A 22,441-nucleotide genomic window follows, 5' to 3' on the forward strand; every position below is an offset into this window, starting at 1 on the left:
TTCATCACAAAAAAGGTTACATCCGCCTGCTGCAAAGCACAACGTTTAGCATGCAGATCACAGATTTTTATTCCAGTTGGATAATTCAGTGGGTTAATGATTTTGCCATGGAGAACCATTTTATTACTTGCATAAAATGTAATCCCTCTAATATAGCACATTAACCAGCACCAGACAGCTGGACGCAAACTTCAAGACATCTGTTTAGAAATGTATTGTATTTGTCCCCTCGATCTTGTATTATTCTAAAAATGTTGTGCCTTTGTGTAGTAATAATTGTTAATTAGGGCAAGCAACCTAACCATTCAGCAAAGTAGCGCTTTAAAAAAATATGAGTTAGGGGCTATGAAGAGATGAGTGGCACTGTTGGTGGATGGTAGTGAGGAGTTCCATGGAAAAGTAGGCTATTTTAGGGGAGTCAACAAAGATTGCTGCTATGGGTACCATCAATGCTAATGGATTGAAGCTGAATTAAAAGTTTTAAAATACTCTATAAATATGAAGGAATTTAAACCTGGAGGCTAAACATTAAGTTGATATCATTATCCTGATTTACTAGAAAAGCACAAGTTCATCGAGCAGTTGTTAGAATGATTACTAGACTCAATTGAAACACTAATAACATGCGCTGACAAAAAGAGAGGTTGCAATAAAGGCAAAAAATACAAAGCAATATAGTGGAGCATAGCATATACCTTTGTATTTTAGAAATGACCTCAACTTCCGAAAATCCCCGACCTTCCCATTAATTATAGTTTAATTTTTTGTGTGTGGATTAAATAAAAATACTTCATAATTTGTGTGTGTGTTTGATGTATACTTGTTTTTGTAGTTTCGTGTATTTTATTTAAATTACCATCGTAGAAATTATTTAGGTAGGGGTCAAGAGTAATTGAGTGGGGACCCACAGAAGTCAAAGGGTTAAGCACCGCTCTTCTAGAGTATTCATTACTAGGTCTGTATTGTGTAAGTGACCAGAAAAGAGAAGCACAACTTAACATTGTAACAGATACACATGATTTGCGCCATAGTAGTTAGATGAGAGGTATTCAGAGAAATAGAATAGAGAGAATTAGTGGCAAAAAAGATTTAATAGTAGTAGATACCTAGTGACAGCAATTAATATACGCATCATGTTCAAGACTTAAAAAAAAAGTGTTGCAATTGACACATTTAAATCAGAGCCAGAATGGCTCATTGATGCGATACGGATGAAGACCTGGGGCCATATTCATGAAAAAGACGTGCCTTGCAGCAAGTCACCTTGCTGCACTGAGCTGCATCACTGGGAAAGGCCAGGAATGCACCATGTTTAAGGCAATACAGCACATTCCCGTCCTTCCCTCTACAGTCTGCGCCTGCACACAATGGGCTGCCTAGCACCAATGCAAGGATTGCGGTGTAGGATTGTCTCTGTGAAGAAAGTGGCATCTTCCTGCACAAAAATTATCCAGAGCGGCTTTTTCCTCTCTCTATGTGTACTGCAGAGGGAAAACCAAGGAGAAATAAAAATATTTCCCCTCCTTATGCCATCCCTGGGGAGGCGTATCCTTTTGGTGCATTCCCAGGTGTACCTGTTCTCGTAAATCTGGGAATGCGTCAGAGTCCATGGATGTTGCGTGGGAACAGCAACACCCATGGAAAGCCTTCCTGGCACTGAATAATGCAACGCAGCAATTTGCGTTGTATGACATTACTTGAGATTTATGAAGCCACGCAGGGCCATGCATGGTGGCCTTAATAGGCTTTATAAACTGAGGAATCTCATTTTACTTTTGCGTCACTCTTGCACAACATTGCAAAGTGCAAGAGCAGCACAAAGGGGCTCCTGAAAATGCCCCCTGAACTTTAAAAAAAATCATGGATGGAGGCAAATGACTCAGTGGACCCAGGGACCACTGCCTTCCCTGAAAAAATGAAACGAAAAATGTTTCATTTTTTTGTTTAAGTGCATCCCATTTTCCTTTAAGGAAAACGGACTGCATTAAAAAAACAGCTTTATTTAAAAGCAGTCCCTGAGCCCAGCAGGCCACTATACCTGGGAGGGCCAGCCATTCTCAATGGGGTTGTAAATTGCAAGTGCCTCATGAATACTGATGAGGCTTGCAATTTGCGACCCCATTGAGAATCGCAAACAGTGTCTCTAAAACAGTTGTTCATGTCATTTTGCGAGTCACAAATTGCAACTCTCAATTGAGCGCAATTTGCGACTTGCAATTGAGCACTATTAGCGACTCGCATCCTGACAAGGTTGTACATCTGGCCCTAGATGATTAGTCAGTAATGTCGTTAAGGATTAGAGTATTACTGATGTGCTGCTCGATCAACATAACTAAATCGCTTTTGCAACGCTTTAATTTTTAAGCGGTTATCCCCAAACTTGATTATGTTCTTCCAAGACCAGCTATTTTATCTTCTTCTGTTATCATAGTTTACACCATGTCGCTTTTCAGAGACTCTTTGTGCACGTTTTAAAAGCCCCATTATGTCTCCCCTCTTCAGTTGTGCTTGCTTCCAACACACATCTTCACTTCAGTAACATGCCACGGAGGTTTCTTCCTTGGGTCTTGAAAGCGGAGTTTGTCTGAGGCAGCGGGATACTTATCTTTCTGTACATCCCTATCTTTAATTGGTCCTGCTTATCTTAAAGCCCTTATGTTTAGCTAAAAAATCTACAGAATTAGCTTGTGTGTTTGTGTTTGCATATATGTTTGCAGACTCAGCTCTCCACTTTTGTTCAGATAATGTATTTGTGATTGGGTTCAAGTAGGTACAGTTGTTAAGATTAAAGAATGCTTTCACCAATAAGCTCGATTAAAAGCAATACAATCCATTTTTTATATTAAATCAGATCCCTCTTTTAACTCATGTGAATAGTGTCAATGCTTCTCGAAAAGACAAGCTGATTAATGTTACATTCACATTAGAATGATCTCTGGACTCTCTTACTCCATACATCTAAGCCGGGGCCATTTTTTGAACGAAATCTTTTCTGCAAGATCCATGTGCCAAAGATCTTAGGGGCCCTATTACGATGTCGATTGGTGGGCCTCTGTCCGCTTGTCGGAGGCTCACCGACCAACATCGTAGTTTTAACCGCTTCAGCACGGGGCAAATTTTCGCGCTGTGCTGAAGATTCCAAAACGGGCGTCACCAGCACAGCCCAACCGACGCTCGTGACGGAACCGTTCCGTCACAAGCGTCGAAGGGTTTATAGTCCAACCGCCAAATACCACTGTAGGCGGTCACAGTCTAACAGTACCGGACTGGGAACCGAAACCGGCCCTGGCAAAGTGCTCGGGGGGGGGGGGGGTGCGACCGCACTCACTGCCAAAAATGCTGCAAAAACGGCCCTGTAACAAAAACAGCCCCCTGGGGCCCAAAACCGGACCCCACCCATGCGACCGACCGGGGGATTGCCCGGTGCCCGCAAAGGCCAGTCCGGGCCTGGAGTCTAAACCGGCTGGTCAGACCGACTGGCCAGTCAGAGGCTGCACATAATCTCCTATGGACAGTGTTTTCACCATGGGGATTATGATGTCTGTTTCCAACAGGCTTTGCAAGTCGGGCTTTCTGACATGAGTAGGGATGTGAGTAACTGTTAGTATGTGAGTGGGTCTGTGAGTGGGTTCATGAATGTCTCAGTAGATCTGTGAGTGGATATATAATTGAGGGGCTGTGAGTGGATGGATAAGTCTCTGACTTTGTGAGTGCCTGTCTGCTTGTGTGCCTGTTTGGCTCTGTCAATGGGTGCACACGTTTCTGAGTATATGAATGAGTGGGTGCATGAGTCTGTGAGTGGGTCTGTGGGTGTTTGAGTAAGTCTGAGAGTGGGTGCCTAAGTGTCTGATAGGCTATGCGAGTGGATGCATGAGTGCCAGAGAGTGTCTGTGAGAGTAGGGTTGAGTGTCTGAGTGGGTCTATAGGTGGGTTAGGTGTGAGTAGGTCTCTAAATGGGTATGTGAGTATCTGTGGGGGTCTCTGAGTGAGTGCATGAGTGTCTGACCAGGTATATGAGTCAGTGCATGAGTGCTTCAGTGGGTCTGTGATTGAGTGCATTAGTGTCTGAGTGAGTGTACAACTATTCTTGTTTCCTTTTTTCACCATATTCACAAATTCATTGAGACATTGCATGGGGCCCATGCTGAGCATCATGACACATTTTCAAATATGAAGTAGAAACGAGTCATTACTGGGCTTAAAACAGTTTAGTAAGCTATTTATAAATACAAATAATGGCAGCAATTGTCAGTGTACAGAGAGAATAACAGGGAAATATGGCAGATGCTAGTTTGCTTATGTTTTTCAAAAATTATTGTTGTTTATTTCAAGACAAATAATTGCTATTCAACTGATTAAGATCAATTCTTTTTTGCACTTCAGAAACCCCTGAAGAAGGGATTATTCTCGAAATGCATCGGGTGACCTGCAATAAAAAAACATGGCATAAGGAAAAAAGGATTCCCCTGTGTTTTTTGAAAAGGAAAGAAATAAAGAAAATGGATATAATGGATTGAAGAAAAAAAAGAGCAAAGAATGAATGGACAATTGTGGTTAAATTGAATGAATAATGAAAATGTTGATTACGAATTTAATTAATTAAATTCATTATAATAGGTTGTGCAGCTAGATGGAGACCGGAATGTGTCTCCTTTGCGTTTTTCACTTGTTTGCAATGCAAATGGGCAGGGCATGGAGAGCGAGCACACTGGCAATTTCAAATAGTGTTGGACATTTAAAGGAGTATTAGGAGTGCATCTCTCCACTCTCTATGTAACATTTTCAAATATCACATGTGTAAAAAAATGTTTTGATGTTCTGAATAGGTGTCACCAACCACCCCTATATTCCAGCCAAGGGGTCAGGGTACTTCTACCCTGACCCTTATACCACTTTTTTTCTTTTTTTCAGCCCCGGGATACCATGTTCTGTTACTTAAAATGGTGGCCTTATCTCTCTGCTCAGGTTATAGTCAGTCAATCACAGCATTACCTTTGGCGCACGCATTCATAATTCGTCACAAATTAGTCCGGAACCTCGATACGTAAATTTGAATTTCCTTTAATATCCCAAAAACTATTGAATGGATTTACACCAAATAACAGAAAGTTTGCTTTTCTGGACCACGGGCTACCTTTCTGCCAAATCGGATGTAATTCCGTCCAGTGCTTTAGGCTATAGTCGTGTTCAAAATCCCTATAGGAATTAACATGTGAAACACATTTTTTTACCTCCCCCCTTTTCTCGATTACCACTAGATGGATTTCCTCCAAACCTTCAACGTACAACAATACCCTAGAGGACAATTTTGTTGGAACACTTCATGAAGGTATGTCAAATCGCGCTAAAGATATAGCCAAGTTAGAAAGTGATTTTTCTATGGAAGATAGGTAAAAACGATAACTACCTGCTAGTGACCTTCAGTCGTTAATATATATGTATATTACATACTGGCGGTCGCCAGTAGGTATATATTAGTTAAGACCTAGTTACCATAGGAAATTCCGAACATTCTATTGGGAATAACTTTGGCGCAGATTGAGGGATCTGCCTGTAATTTTCCTTAAATTTGCCTCGCTGCGCTCCGCTCCTTCCCTGAAAGTTTGGGTGGGATTCGTCAAGCGGGAGCCGAGAAAAAAGGGGGGTCTCAAAACGTGTTTTCCCCATGTTAATTTCCATAGGGACATTCTGACAAGGCTACAGCTCAAACGGCTGAACGGAATGACACCAGATTTGGCAAAATGGTAGGGACGGGTATGCAGCAGTGCCTTTTGTATGTTTGGTGTAAATCCCTCCAGTAGTTTTTGAGAAAATTGAATTTGAAATTTTTCAAATGGCATTTTCTATGGGACCTTTAGACATGAACGGCTGAACGGAATTACACCAAACTTGGCAAAAATGGTAGGGACAGGTATGCAGTAGTGCCTTTTCTTTATTTGGTGAAAATCCCTCCAGTAGTTGTTGAGAAAATTGAATTTGAGTAAATTATATATTATATATATATATCTATATGTGCTCAACATTCTATTGGGAATAACTTTGGCGCCAATTGAGGAATCTGTCTGTAATTTTCCAGAATTTTGGCCAGCTCTGCTCCACTCCTTCCCTGAAAGTTTCGGGGGGATTCGTCAATCAGGGGCCGAAAGGGGGGTCCCAAAACGTGTTTTCCCATGTTAATTTCCATTAGGGACCTTTAGACACGGCTACAGCCTGAACAGCTGAATGGAATTACACCAAACTTGGCAAAATGGTAGGGCCCGGTATGCACATGTGCCTTTGCTATGTTTGGGGAAAATCCCTCCAGTAGTTCTTGAGAAAATTGAATTTGAAATTTTTCAAATGGTATTTTATATGGGACCTTTAGACACGGCTACAGCCCGAACGGCTGAACGGAATTACACCAAACTTGGCAAAATGGTAGGGACAGGTATGCAGTAGTGCCTTTTCTATATTTGGTGAAAATCCCTCCAGTAGTTGTTGAGAAAATTGAATTTGAGCACATTATATTTCTATATGCGCTCACCGTAAGCGCACACGTTAAAAAACCTTGCAAATTCACTTAAAAAACCATAGGTTTCAGTCCTTATATAGTATTATAGTTAGGGATTAGCATTTAAAAAAAAACTTGCAAATTCACTTAAAAAACCATAGGTTTCAGGCCTTATATAGTTAGGAATTAGCATTTAAAAAACCATTGAAATTGCTCCTATATAGTTAGTTGTACTAACTATATTTCGCGCACCCGCAATCCACTGCTGATGATGTCACATATTACATCATTCATGACATGGTCAGTGCCATCACTGATGACATCACTGATGACATGTTCATCGCGGCTACAGCCTGAACGGCTAAACGGAATTACACCAAATTTGGCAAAGTTGTAGTTCTTGGTTCAGACTTGTGCCTTTTGCTTATATGGTGTAAATCTGTTCAGTAGTTCCTGAGAAAATTACAATTAAAAGTACATATATATTTATGGCCTCGGTGGATCCGCGCATCTTGTGCGGATTATAAGCGCACAGTCCCGATCATGTCCTGAATGCTGATTGACTGTCAAGTGGTTGTCAACATTCAAAACCAGGAAGTGTTGGCAGCCATTTTGGCCTCTGTAGAAGCAAGGATTTAGAAATTAGTGGAACAAGTGTTTAAAACGTATAAAGGGGGCAGGAAAGAAATATTTTGACCCTCTAGACCTGCTTAGGGGGTCCCACAAGGACTCCTAGGGCCCAAAAAAGATTTTTTATTTGTCGAAAAAATTGAAAAATGTGCGCTGGGTGTATGGATCTGCCGTAAACAAAATAAAAACAAAGCATGGGCTCCTGTGCTTGTTTAAAAATTAGGTACCTGGGAAGGGGAAATCTCGGGGTCTAAAATATTGCATTTTAAGCGGGCAGAGAAAAAAGGGGGGGTCCCAAAACGTGTTTTCCCCATGCAATTTTCCATGGGAGTCGTTTATCGCGGCTACAGCTCAAACGGCTGAACGGAATTACACCAAATTTGGCAAAGTGTTAGTCCTTGGTTCAGACTCGCACCTTTTGCTTAAATGGTGTAAATCCATTTAGTAGTTCCTGAGAAAATTACAATTAAAATACATATATATCTATGACCTTTGTGGATATGTGCATCTTGCGCGCTCTCTAAGTGCACTGTCCCGATCATGTGCTGAATGCTAATTGGCTGTCAAGTGGTTGTTAATATTCGAAACCAGGAATTGTTGGCAGCCATTTTATGCCTTGGTAGAAGCAAGGATCTAGAAAATAGTGGGACAAGTGTTCAACACGTATATAGGGGGTATGCAAGAAATATTTTGATCATCTAGACCTGCTTATGTGGTCCCACAAGGACCCCTAGGTTCTAAAAAGTGTTTTATTATTTTTGTGGAAAAAATGGAGAAATGTGCATTGGGTGCATGGATCCGCCGTAATAAAAATAAAAACGAAACGGAGGCTCCTGTTCTTGTTTAAAAATTAGCTACCCGGGGTCTAAAATATTACATTTGATGGGGGTCCAGAGGGGCACTGTAGTCCGAGGACCCCCATTCCTCGGTGCTACAAATTAAATGGGTGAGAGAGCTGAAAGGTCCTTCTAAGCCCCGGGGATTACCACCCTCTGGGGCTTTTTATATTTTGAGATGGGGGCCGCATGGTCTCCATTCTGGAGCAGTCAAAAGCCTTGGGGAACACCACTCCCCAGAAGCAGCTCCTTGCTGGGTCTTGGGGTGTCTACCCCTGGGACACTGCCGTTTGCTATATCAGGGCAGGAGTCGAGGTTCCCGCTGTGTCATAGCAAGCTTTAGGGCATATTAACAAGTGCCATTTTGCTGCAATTCTTTTAAAAAAGCCAAAAATGCGGTGAAAATTATACCATCCTATTTACTAGGTGGCGCTAAGATGCATTAATGCATGTTAGCAGCCGGTTTGCTAAGGGCTCGCCTCCTATCTCCAATGAGTTACAATGTAGGAGTTCTCAGTGGCAAGGTAGGTGTTTCTATGCGAATATAAAAAGGAAGTGGGAGGTATGACAATAGCGTTGTATTTACAAGGCGGCCCTGGATTTGAGGACCGAAAGGAAAACTCTAGCTAATTGCGGAATAAGTTGGATCCTAACATCTGTTCTGAAGTAGACTTAAGCATGTTTAATATGAAAGGTGGATTGATATGTTGAGTCCACAGTCTTATATTAATAAGCTTTTCACTTGCGAACATAAATTATCGCTGTATTTCTCGCGATATTGGGGGCATATTTACAAGGACAGCAATAAAATGATCGTTGCTTTAGCATTAGGAAAGTGTTGTTAAAGCGGCCATAATAGCTTAATAATAGGCTTTTAAGAATTCATGAGAATTCCAATAGAAGCCCTGGTTTTACACCAGAACATGTTAACACTGTCCTTGATAATATGCCCCCAAGTTTGCTAGGGCAGGGCGAGAGCCTCGGCTCTCACTCTTGAATAGCAGCAAGCAATGTTGAAAAAATCTTCCAGTAAGATAACAAAGGATTTTGAAGTCCATTATCGCTGTTTTAGTTGTGGTTTGCTGCCGTTAAAGCGGCGACAATTTTAACACCTTCCTGGTAAATATGCCCCTAAGTTTTGTAATGTCGACAATCCCGTCTCCCATTTAAATAGGCACAAAGTACTTAGTGAAGTGCATTGTGAATCGTGAAGCAACACTGTCTAATTGTGATTGATAAAGAATTCAAATAGTTGTGTACTTCCTTTGCTCGTAATGTGCATAGGGGCAGATTTACAAGTTCCTTGGTTCACTATTGCATCACTTTTAACATGGGAAAAGTGACGTGAAAGTGGTGCAAGGGGCTTGTAAATCTGCTGCACAGTGTTCAGTCTTAGTTTGCTTTCTTTTCTGTCATGTAGAGGATCCTGGGAAAAAATAATGGTTTCTGTACAGCCAGTACCTTTCAACCTACCCGTAAACTGCTTACTGCCTGCTACCATAGTAACAGTTTATGGAACACTTAAGTGAGCACACAGGTTACAAGTTCACCACACAATGTTGCTAATCCAAACAGTTACTATGCTGGAGTTTTTAAAATTTCCCATAGGAACTGTTAATCGCAGCTACAGACTCTGGTAAAGAGCTGCTAAAGAGTTAGCCTCAGTATTATACTTTTAGTTATAAACATCATTTCTATTTTTAATTGTTTAATGTTTTCTAAGCATATGAATATCACAATAAATATTGAAATGTTGTCAGAAAAAGAAGACGAATATATACTTTTTTAATTAACTTTTATTAAAACAACAATAAATAACTAGAAAGGTAAGTTTAAAATAACAATACAATAAATAACTAGAAACGTAATTTTAACATAACAATATAATAAACAAAATGTGAGATGGACTCCAATGGAAGGAGGGTAGGTAATCTGCAGAACAAAAATGAAAATAAGTGTTTAAAATGAAATCGATGTGACTGAATGAAGTCAAAGATCACAAATTAAGGTAACACTTGGCAATATTTGTTAATTTGCACATCTGCAGTGTGCCTGATTCATTCCACCTCTCTTAGGGGCCCGCGTTCAAGAGGTGTCTGTACGGAAGTGCCTACTCCGTCAGATTTACAGTATGGACCAACAGGTCTTTAAAATGATTCAGAGATGAGACAGAATTAGGTGACAGATCACGTCATTAAGCAGGACAATATTCTTTATTTCGAACACATTTAATTGGAGGCATTGTGTATCTAGGCCGCTCTGCTTACCTTGTGTAAACACTGTGGCAAACAGAGTTCACAACTTGATTTTTGCTTTGGTTCTACACTGCAGACTGTATTAAATTCAGCCTTGATTGTTTTATTGGCAGAGTGAACAGCAGTGTCCATAACTTTAAAAGAGAAAGAGAAACAATGTGAGATAGAGTGAGATAGAGAAAGAGAGAAAAAAGAGTGAGAGAGAAAGTAATAGATGGAGCAAGAGAGGTACTGTTAATACTGGAGAAAATCTTCATAGCTCACCTTTTTGCCTCTGTTGTGTGTCCAAGCATGTTCTGGTTCATAGTGCACCTACATGTATAGTAATCTGAAAGATAGTATAGAGTTAGTAATAGCAGAGTACATACAACTGCACACGTATATTTCTGCTTTGTGTCTTGGCACACTCAGGATACTGTATTACATCAACTTCCACTGCAAGGTGGTATCTGTGCACTCTTTTTCTCCCAGAGTACTATATCCCATGCACTCCCACTGCATAGCAGTGAGTTCTCATTACTGCGTACCCAGACTGTTGCACCCCATTAACTCCCAGTGTCCGGAGGTGAGTGCCCTTTCTTGTGCACCCAGACTGTTGCAACCTATCCACTCCCACTGCCCAGAGGTAATTGTACACTCGTACGCAGTCAAGCTGCTGCACACTACCCACTCTCTCTGCCCACAGGTGACTTCTCGTTGCCTCGGAAACAAGCTTCTTTGCTTACCTTGTGCTACTGGCGTGATTCAAAGAGGGTGCACCACATGTCGAAGCAGCCTTCTCAGACGTTGTTACGATGGCCATGCAACATCGCAGAATCCTTGAATGTTGAGCTTTGGAGGTGTTGGGGGGGACGCAAATTTGTTAAACACAACCTGTTAGATAAAAAGGTACACATGGTTTCAATCATCATGAGCGGCGGACATTTTACCAATTATAAAAACTTTCCTGTTATTGGAAGAAAAAATACAAATGCAATAAGATACAGTATATAGGACTGCGTATGCCTATATCGCTGCTTCGCCTTTTTGTATCCAGTCTCTCTGCACCCCATCTACTCCCTCCGCTGCGCACCCAGGCCTCACTGCTCACCTTTTCACAGACAGGGTACGTTCTACATCATGCAGTCCTGCTCTGCCACCAAGAAATCTCACATTTGGTGCTGAGTCTTGATATAACTATAGCAAAGGACATACTCGTGCATCTATCTTCATCGCAGGTTCCTCACTCGCTCAGTCCTTGCGGTACCACTAACTCAGTGACCAAAGAGGCCACGCATGTGGTAGTGGACCCCCCTATTCGGTAGTTCAGGCCTACATGAAGCCTCCGAAACACTAGGACAGGCCATCACAGCGCTTGCGATGGGAGCAACCCTAAAATGGCGTAGAGCAGGTGTGCCCTGTCTTCTTTATTGGTAGGGTCAACTGTGTAGTGATGTATGTGCTGGAGGGGTGTGGTGTGGGTGTATACCAGCCATTAGGGAGAGTCATTGTGCCGTTCTGACAACTAGACCTGGAAGTAAGAAATCACTACAATGGAAATCTGGGCCATGTACGTACCGTTGTTGTGTTTTCCTGTAAGCGTAAGTGGAGTGGGCTGGACTGACATATGCCAGTGCTGCACGAGGCTGTGAACGATGACTCCGGAGCAATGGGCGTAGTCCCGTCATGAGCTATATGAAAAATCTTCTGATTTGGGTGTCCGTGTTGTAGTGCTGCTGTCATCCGGGTCTTACACGCAAATGTGTCAATATGTTTGTATCACTGACCCTATATTCATCCATAGTTGCACACATAAAAGATGGTGGACATGACGCATTTCTGCACATTTCTGCGAATATGAATGTTTGTCGTACATTCAGTGGAGTATTGTGGCTGTAGTAAAACAGGGCTGTGAAATATTTAGGTTGCAGTTTTTAGCACATGAAGGACAGATCATATATATACGTATGTGGTCATTAAGGTATACTAACAAACTTGGTGGTGGAAATCAGTGTTCGAGGCTCAGGGTCGCGTCCACCACCTGTTATTTTAGAGAAATGATGTAATCTCCGCATGCCTGATAATGTACTGTAAATACGGTGCTCATGTAAATTGTTGATATAGTTTTAGGTCGACTTAGTGCTATGTAAATATGCTAAAAAAAAAGTAGTACACATTTATAAATTGACTATACAGTTTCTTTGCAGTGTTGTAATGATCCACTTTGTACGTTTGTATTTGTAGAATGAGCAAGAGAAATTTATATAATTGAAATTTTTGTAATCAAAGTTTTTGTTATAGGCAGAGGTAAGATGGTTACATACGCTATTTACAGCACAATATAATGTGGTAGGGCGCAGGAGCAGCATTTTACAAACATAAAAAGTATACAGACACAGATAGATAGTTGAAGTGGGTACGGGCACTTGTGCTCGACTCCATTTTATTACGTTGCTGTGGGTAACAAGTAGAATAGTAATCATGATATCATACACAGATATTCAATCATAAACATTAGAATCTGTACAATAAATGTGGGAGGTATGAATGATTGGAGGAAGCGGCAAAGGTTGGCGTATTTTGTGAAATATAATCAAATAGATGTTCTGTGTCTTCAAGAGACACATCTCCCGTGGGCTAAGAGAAAATTGTTGCTCCTTAATGGCTTTGAGTTGATGGCATGCTCAACGCAATCTTCAATAATTAGGGGGGTTGCTATCTTAGCAAGAACGTCTTTGGGGGGGAGGGCTAGACGTGTTAAAGTGGATAGCCATGGTAGATGGGTAATAGCCGAGATGGAAATGAGTTTCACATTATGTGTAGTTTATGGATCCAGTAAGGATGACCCTGAGATTTTTGATCTCCTTGAAGTAGAATTAGTTAGTTAGCTAACCCCGACAGTATTATGTGGAGATCTAAATATCTCAGTGGATTGGCTCAATGGAACATTCTACGCTGGACGGAAACCTAGAGTTTTTAGGGCAATACAGGCCCTTATTGGTTCACATGGGCTGAAGGTTGTGTGGGGCGTTAAAGAGCCCCAAAACTCTGGCTTTACTTACTTCTCAAACCCCTATCAGAAGTATACCAAGCTGGACTACTTTTTTATTTCTTCCTCCGAAATAAACAGGGTAGGTATTACAATACTCCCGAGACTAATATTGGACCACAACCCCTTGGTATTATCGTATGAGATGAGAAAGGTGGAAAGGAAAAGGACAAGCTGTACCTTTGAAAGGAGATTATTAGCGGACAAAAGGTTTGTGGAGCACCTCAATAAATGGTCGGGCGAATTTTTTGCAGCCAATAGATACAGTACCTCCCGCAATGGGGTCTGGGAGGCATTTAAAGCGGCCTTAAGGGGGGAATATATAAGTTGTTCTGCTAGGCTGAGAAGAGAGGATAGATGTAAGGTGGAGAGACTAATGAGGAAACTAGCCATTGCAGAAGAACGACACATCAAGGATATTGCCTCAGGGGGAGATAGTAGTAAAAGCCAAAGCGCATCGCTGATGGTCAAAGCTGCGCTGCAGAAGGAGGTAACTCAGAAGGCGATTTGTGATTTTCAAACCTCAAGGGCCAAACGCTATGAAACAGGGGAGCAAGCAGGTAGAGCCCTAGCTTTTCGACTAAGACAGGAAAAAGCCAAGAATGTAATCTCCTGTATTGAAGAGGAAGGGAAAGAATACACTGAGGCCAAGGATATACTAAAGCTTTTCGGGAACTTCTATCAAAGGCTCTATGATGAGGAAGATTGTGATAGAAACCAGGGGGAGGAGTGTGTAGATAAGGGCCCCCGTCTGGATGAAGCTGCAAGAGAAGAACTGGATAGAGATATTACTGGGAGTGAGATCATAGCTGCACTATGGGAATTAGCATCAGGGAAGGCGGCAGGCCCAGATGGGATCCCCCTGGAGGTTTAGAAGTCTATCGAAGCCGAGATCACCCCGCTGCTTGTGGATCTATTCAATGGGGTTCTGTGTTCAGGGGTCATGGAGGGAAACCAATCTAATAATCTTCCACAAGAAGGGAAAGCCAAGTGAGAATCCAGGGTCCTATCGCCCTATTTAGCTGATCAACGTGGACACTAAGTTGTATTCGAAAATATGGGGCAAAAGGTTGGGCAGTATCATTGGCAGTCTCGTCTCCCTTTGGCAGCATGGGTTTGTCCCTGGTCGCGGTATGACAGATCATACTAGCAGAACAATAGCCTTGTTCGACGCCCAGGCTGCCACGGGGGGAGAGATGGCCATGATCCTGCTCGACGCGGAGAAAGCTTTCGATTGTGTTGTTTGGAGCTTTCTTTGGGGTATTCTTGCAGGGAGAGGGTTTGGTGAAAAAATCATTAGAGCTCTCAAAGCTATGTATCTGGACCTGGTAGCGCGAGTAGTGGTCATGGGTAAGAGATCGGACAAAATTGACATTAAGAGAGGGACGCGTCAAGGGTGCCCCTGTCCCCCTATCCTCTTCTCTCTTTATATTGATCCCCTCATTCAGGAAATATTAGGGTGCCCTAGGATAAGTCCTGTTGTATGTAATGGCCACGTGAATAAAATTTTGGCATATGCCGATGACCTGGCGGTTATCACTACCAATCCCCAGCAGGCGCTGCCAGTTTTGGCCCAGATGGCAAAGGTCTTTGGCTGTCGATCTGGATACCTATTAAACAAATCAAAAACACAGATAATCTGTTCTAAAAATATTGTTAAAACTGATCCAAGATTTGTGGATTCTGCTACCTATTTAGGGGTGAAAATTAATGCTTCAGTGGACAGAATTGTAGAGGAAAATTATCCCCCCCTTATCAAGGCTATAGAAGTTGAGTTAAAAAGAATAGATGTGCTGCATCTTTCATTGATAGGGAGGGTAAACGTATTAAAAATGTTAATGTTTCCCAAAGTGTTGTACTTGTTTCGGGCCATACCTCTATTCATTGAAGAAAAGATAATAAAAAATTTGGAATCAGTTTTTATAAGATTCATCTGGCAGTATGGCGAAGTCAGGCGTTCCACCAACCTTATGTCACTTCCTAGGGAAAGGGGTGAGCTGGCACCCCCAAATTTAAGGCTTTATCACTACTCCTGCCTTTTGATACAAATGTCTATCCTTTTTCATTCTGAGGGGGACACGGAGGAGGATAGTTCCGATTTGCAGAGTGCACCCTCTATGTTTAAGATGTTGTTGGGAAAAAAGTCAATCGGTTTACTGCTGTGTGAAGTTGATCGGAGATTTTATAAGAAGGCTCGACTTTACACTCTTTATGGGGCCTGGCTGGTTTGGAAATGTATCCTGAAGTTTTTTAATGCTCCTTAGCTAAATTCATATTTACATCTGTGTAACTCTAGTCTTTTCCCCCAGCTGGGAACAGATAGGATTCTTAAGGTTTGGAAGGGATTGGGAGTCAAGACTTTAGGGGATATCATGGAGGGAGATAGGATGGTGGGTTTTGATGTCTTACAACGCAGGCTTGGTATCCCATCTAACCATTGGCTATTGTACGGCCAAATTGCCCGAACCCTTAAGGCTCTAAGACCAAAGATGCCGCCTCCGGTTGATCTCCCCTTGGTAGAGTTATTAGCTAAAGGGTGCAATAAGATATAAATAGTGTATAATTGTCTTGTAATGAGGATCCAAGACGATATAGAGAAAACTGAATGTACCTGGGCCACAAAACTGGGTAACCCCGATGTCGACCTGGATCTTGCCATATGTATGAACAAAAAGCTATTCTGGGCTTCTAATTTGCGGGCCCAGCACTACAAAACGGTGTTTAACCTTTACCACACGCCGGCAAAATTATTTGCATGGGGGGTCAGAGAAGACAATAAGTGCCCCAGATGCAATGCCGGGCAAGCAGACTTACTGCATATGTTTTTCCACTGTAGTCTGCTAGGCCCGATCAGGGATGAGATAGAGAAATTTTGGGAGGGGTTGCTAGGTCATAAGATCGATCTATCCCCTACCCTGATGCTATTGGGCACTGACTCTAAGCTCGACCTGGGAAAGGACGAGGAAGCTTTGGTTTTTATGTCAGTTGCTGTACTCCGGATATTACTATCGACAGGTTGGAAAGATGCCACGGCTCCCTCCTTTCAGATGTGGCTCTCCAGATTACTGGGTATACATAATATAGAGTCTAGCCTATATGAATGGAAGGGTGCAAAAATCGGGGAGATGGGAAGATGCCTATGGGCTCCTATTACAAAGTGGAGGGATGCAAGATTGTGATGTAGGATGCAGTATACCTTTCCTACTTTTGTATTGCCAGCCTGGTTAGTCTCCGATAAATGGATAAATGGGGTGAGTTGCCGACTGGGGCTGATCGTTTTCTCGGGGGCTCCCAGCGGTAACGGGCACCATTTTGGCTTGGGCAGTATTCTCCACCATAGCCCTGCCACTCCCCCGCAGCTCCGCCCCTATTTAGGAGTGCGTTTCCTGCTTTCTCTCGTGTTTGACCAGTGGCCCGGTGGCAGTGGGTCGTCTGGTCACACTTTGGAGAGTTCCCTGCTTCTTTGGCATCCCGCCCCGCTGATTACGAGCGCAGGCGATTTATTTTCGGGAAATATCGGAATCTGTTTTTAATTGCACTGTAACTAACTGCTTTTAAACTTGTGCAGGTTCTTACCTTATTCTGTTTGCAGGGGTGAGTTGCCGACTGGGGCTGATCGTTTTCTCGGGGGCTCCCAGCGGTAACGGGCGCCATTTTGGCTTGGGCAGTATTCTCCGCCATAGCCCTGCCACTCCCCCGCAGCTCCGCCCCTATTTATACGGACGCCATGAGGCAGCGCAGCGGACGAGCGCAGCGGGCGCGACGGAGGCGCGCCGGAGTCGTGCCAGAGTCCTGCCCGTCTGCGCCCGTCCGCGGCCGGACTGGCCCAGGGGCCAGGGATGCTGCTACCTTTATACCTTACTCCTCCGCTGCTCTTAAGCACCTACATGTCTTTGCCAGCCCTCTTTCCCCCGACACCTGGTCTCGCATTACATCCTTTGGTATTGCTGGTACCTCATCCCCCCACCTTGGGTCGATGCCAGTACCTGCGGCTCCGGCTCCCATTGAGTCACAGGTTTTATACCTAAATACCCGCTCCATGGTTAAGCACCAAGCCGACATCTTCCACCTACTTCTCACCGAGAGCCCTGACGTCCTATTGTTATCAGAGACCTGGCTCTCTGATGACTCACTTCCTGACATCTTAGCTGCACTGCCCCCAGACTACTTCCTGTTAAATACCAACCGCTCAGGAGGTCGCGCTGGGGGAGGGGTGGCGGCGGTCATATGCAAGGATCTGAAGATCATTACTTCTGCGGCTATGACCGTGACGGAAGTGGACACTTTGGTTCTCAGCCTTGGGACGGAGGCCGGGGCAGTCACCCTCGTGGTACTCTACCGCCCCCCCAACCCTATGCCGTCTTTCCCTTCAGCTTTCATTGATCAACTCACCAACATTGCTACCTCCTCCCCCCGTACTGTCATCATTGGTGACTTTAATTATTGGTTTCAGCATGAGGACGCTGGCCCTCATGCTTCCGAATTGTTCGAGGGTCTTTCGAGCCTGAATTTCATTCAACTGGTCAGGTCCGCCACCCATAAAGGCGGCCACATCCTCGATCATATCTGGATCCATGGGGTCAAGTCCTCCCACCCGTTAATAACACCTTGTGTGTGGTCGGATCACTTTATGATCGACACCACAATATCGGCGGTTGGCCAGATTAGGGTCCCCCTGCGGGAGGGCGGCATGGCTCGCAAGTGGAAGGCTGTTGACCCCCCTAACCTGCTTGCCCACCTGTCTCAAACTTGCCCCGTGCTATCTAATGATACTGGCACCAATAAGCTCTACGGGTTGGTAGCAGACTGGCTCACGACAGCCAGCGACATCTTTGCCCCCCTAACCAAGTTCCCCCAATCCCGGCATAGCCATTCCCACAAATGGTTCACCCCTCATCTCAAATCCCTCCACCTGGAACTCCGTCAACTTGAGCGCAAGTGGAGGAGAGATTACCACCCCTTAAGCAGAGATGCCTATGTGGCCGCCCGTAATAGGTACAAACTTGCCATTCTCACAGCAAAAAAAGCTTACGCATCAGGAAAAATTCTATCGGCCCCATGTCAACCCAAAGAAATCTTCAAGGTCCTCAATGAATTTACCTCCGACTCCAGGACGCTCCCCACTCAGGTTGCCACACAGGATGCATGCAATGCTCTCAGCACCTATTTTGTTGAAAAAATTGTATTGATCAAGGACACCATTCCAGCTATCCCCCCTGGCGCTGGTTCTTCCCCCCCCCTCCTCACAATCTTGCTTCACTTACACAACTTTCTCTCTTAGACTCCACCTCTCTAGCCACTCTTGCCACCCGTATCAAGTCTGGATCTCCTGACGACTGCTGTCCCCCGTCCATACTTCGGGCTATCTGCCACTCCTTACCCAACTGCATTCTACTCCTGTTAAACTCTTCTCTTTCTTCGGGCACGGTGCCTGGCTCCTTCAAGGAAGCCGTTCTGGTGCCCCTCCTGAAGAAGCCAGGGGCGGATCCCGCCGTTCCAGCAAACTACCGTCCTATCTCCCCCTTACCTTTCTTTTCTAAAATCCTGGAGGCCCACGTCACTACCTGTCTCTCACAGTTTATCGAGAGTTCCAACTTTCTCGAGGCCAATCAGGCTGGCTTCAGACCCGGCCACTCTACGGAGACTGTGATCTTGGCGGTACTGGATGCCTTGAGAGACGGGGTCGACAAGGGTACCCCCCAGGCCCTGGTACTATTAGATCTGTCTGCCGCCTTCGACACGGTGGACCATAACATCCTCCTCCACCGTGTCGAGCAGGCTGGCATCCAGGGCCTGGCGTTGGCCTGGGTCAAATCCTTTCTGACCGGCAGATCTCAGACCCTCAGCCTGGGTACTTTCAGGGCTCCCAGGGAGCACTAGCCCTGTGGGGTTCCCCAGGGCTCTTCCCTATCCCCTCTTCTTTTCAATCTTTATCTTCGCCCCCTTCTTTTCTCCTTGAGGCAGTGGGACGTCACCGTGTTTAATTACGCGGACGACCTGCAACTCATCTTTTCTCTTAATTCCCCTTCCGCTATTCCCAATTTTCAGGCAGTCATGTCCCACATTCTCCAGTGGATGAGCCACAACCAGCTGAAATTGAACCCCGGGAAGACGGAGCTCCTCCTCCCCGGTAGGAGCGCCACCTCCTGGGGGCCACAATTCTGGCCGGCGGAACTTGGTCCCTCCCCTACTCCCGTGGCCTCGGTGAAGAGCCTAGGGGTCACAATTGACTCCGGCCTATCCCTTGGGCCACAGGTGGGGACGGTGGTCTCGTCCTGCATCTACCAGCTGCGCAGGATCAGGAAAGTGGCATCCCTCTTTACACCCGATGCCCTCCTGCAGGTCATCATGGCTCTCGTCCTCTCCCGCTTAGATTTTTCTAATGCGATCTACCACGGTCTGCCTAAAACATCGGTGGCTAGACTGCAAGTGGTGCAAAATCAAGCGGCGAGATTGGCCCTAGGGATCCCGAAGTGGCAATCCGCCAGGCCCCTCCTTGTCAAACTCCATTGGCTTCCCGTCACCGCCAGGTCGGCCTTCAAGACCGGCTGTCTCATTTTCAAATCGCTAACCGGGTCTTGTCCCGCGTTTGTGAAATCTCTGATTATACCCTATTGCCCGCCCCGGAATCTGAGATCCTCCCATCTTCACCTTCTGACTGTCCCCTCTTACAAGCTCTGTAGATCTGGAGGCCGGAGATTCGCACACCTGGCCCCCAAGCTTTGGAACTCTTTTCCTTCTTCTCTTAAAGTTTCTAACTCTCTGACTCTTTTTCGCAAGTCTTTAAAAACTTGGCTCTTTCCTCAATCTGGTTAGTCTCTCTGCACCCTCTATCTCCATCCAGCGCCAGGAAACCCATGGTGTCAGTGCGCTCTATAAGCACCCCTTACAATACAATTTCATCATTAATGCCTTTTATCATCAATTGTGTATTTATTCTTGGACTGAAATTGCTAATTTTTTGCCAATATTTGTACAGATTCAATGCTGGGTGGAAGCCCTGTTTACTGTATGTTTATGCTAAATTATTTGTAGCTTTGTATATTGTATGCTTATGCTAAATTATTTGAAAAGTCTTTTATAATGTACCAGATAATCCCAATAAAAAAAAGATATTCAATCATAAACAGTTTATGACTTCTGCTGTACAAAGGTAGGAGCACTATATGTGAAATTATACACAGAAAATTCTATTGTAATGTGTTCATGAGTTGTGGTAAACTGAGGTAGGAGCGGTTTGTGTGGAGGCTGTGATGATGCGTGGTTCAGGCAGAACACACTGGTAAGAATCTCTTTTGGCAACTGAATTTTGCCTTAATATGGCCATGTGGCGATTATTTATGGTGCTCTGAGTTAGTGGTATGTCTGGTGCTCAGCATGTGCTCAGCCTGCGATGATGCGTGGTTCTAGTGGTCTGTACTCAAAGCATTGACTGTTGCATACTGGACTGCATGAACTTTGAGGGGAAAATAAAAACTACCATCAATGGTTATCAATTGCTCTGCAAACTAGGTCTACTGATTGCTCCCCATAATAAATTAAACAATTGCATTTCACTCAGTGCATTCTAACTTTTTCAAAATGGGGACGTTTGTCTGGTGGTGATGTTGAAGCTTATGCCCCAGTGGTACTTGGTATTGCGGGTGGTAGAGGTACATTTTAACGCTGTGTTCTACATTCTTTGTGAACATAGTAGGATTAAAGGTGCGTGCGCATGGTAGCAGGGCCACAGGAGTATTTTATTTCTGTGCCTTAAATAAATCAAGGCTAAATTCCCTACTGTCTGTAGTGTAGAAACAAAGCTGAATTCAAGTTGTGAATCCTACTGTCCGCAATGTACATTGAAGCCACTAGTCAGCGCAGTTATAGAAGAATGCTTTTTTCACTTATTTTAACAAAATCTGATTACATACAGTATAATTGTCCCTGCATCATAAACTAAATCAAGGCTGAATTCCCTACTGTCTATAGTGTAGATGCGAAGCTGAATTAAAGTTGTAAACACCGCTGTCCGCAGTGTGGATCTTAGGGTGGACTGCAACATCTGTAATCATGATTGAAATGAAAGATAGAACATGTATAGAATACATTATTGAAATATGTATGTTTCAGGGACATTATACTTCAAATTGTGATCTGTGCTGTCCTTAGCGTAGATTGACATTAAGTGTGCGTTTGCACTTGCAGCGTTAACTTTATTACTCAACTTAATCTATAAGTGATATAAAAGAAGTTTTTAAAGGAAGCATACTAAAGGATATTGTATAGATTTGATAGGTGTTATGCTTAGTTTGGTTTGCACTGAGTAAGTGGTATCTGAAACAACAAGGTTCTGTGGAACTTGCGATGATGCGTGTTCCGGGTAGGCTGTACTGATAGTAAGGTTTTTTGTCTTGTGAATTCAGTCTTAGTAACTAACGCCAAGTGACAATGATTTTTCGTGCACTGAGTTACTAGTACCTTTGGCGCTTAGCGTGTATGTATACTGCGATGATGCGTGGTCGGGCGGCACAGTAAATGGAGTAATGTGTTTTGTTGATTGGATTCTGCATAAATTCCATTTAAAAGGGAGAGTATGTCTCACTGTGACATAAAACTCTTCTTTGGGATGATTTATGGTGCACTGAGTTAGCAGTATCTTTGGCGCTGAGCTTGTACGTATCCTGTGATAATGCTTAGTGCAGGGAGGCTTCACTGGCACGGCAGATGACTTGTGGTGCAATGAGCTAGTGGTACCGAAAGAACTCAACGTGTGCGGACCCTGCGATGATTCGTGGTTCAGGGTGGTCGCAGTGGTATAATGGAATGCGTCATGTACAATCGCCATTCTACCTGAATCGTGAGCCCTCACAATGTAGATCGAAGGCAGTAGTCATCACTGACATCAAGAAATTCTTTTTGTCGTGTCTTTTAACAAAATCTGAGGACATAAGTACAATTATCTCTACCTTCAAAATCAAGGCTAAAGTTCATGCTGTTCGTAGTATAGATTCAAAGCTGAATTGAAGATGTGAAACCTGCTGTCGGCACTGTAGATCGAAGGCAGTAGTCAGCAGAGATATTGATGAATGATTTTTGTCACTTACTGTAACAAAATCATAACAAATAGAGTAACATTTTCTATGCATTAAATAAATCAAGGTTGAATTCCCTACTGTCCGTAGTGTACATGCAAAGTTGACTTCAAGTTGTGAACCCTGCT

General features: G+C 43.8%; 1 protein-coding gene across 2 annotated transcripts in view; it reads left to right on the forward strand.

The window, feature by feature from the left end:
* Positions 1-22,441, forward strand: part of KCNJ16 (potassium inwardly rectifying channel subfamily J member 16) — a 446,439-nt gene that overhangs the window by 58,426 nt on the left and 365,572 nt on the right. The gene's annotated exons all lie outside the window — the stretch shown is intronic.

The sequence above is a fragment of the Lissotriton vulgaris genome, chromosome 7, assembly GCF_964263255.1.
Source record: "Lissotriton vulgaris chromosome 7, aLisVul1.2, whole genome shotgun sequence".
Taxonomy (NCBI): Eukaryota; Metazoa; Chordata; class Amphibia; order Caudata; family Salamandridae; genus Lissotriton; species Lissotriton vulgaris.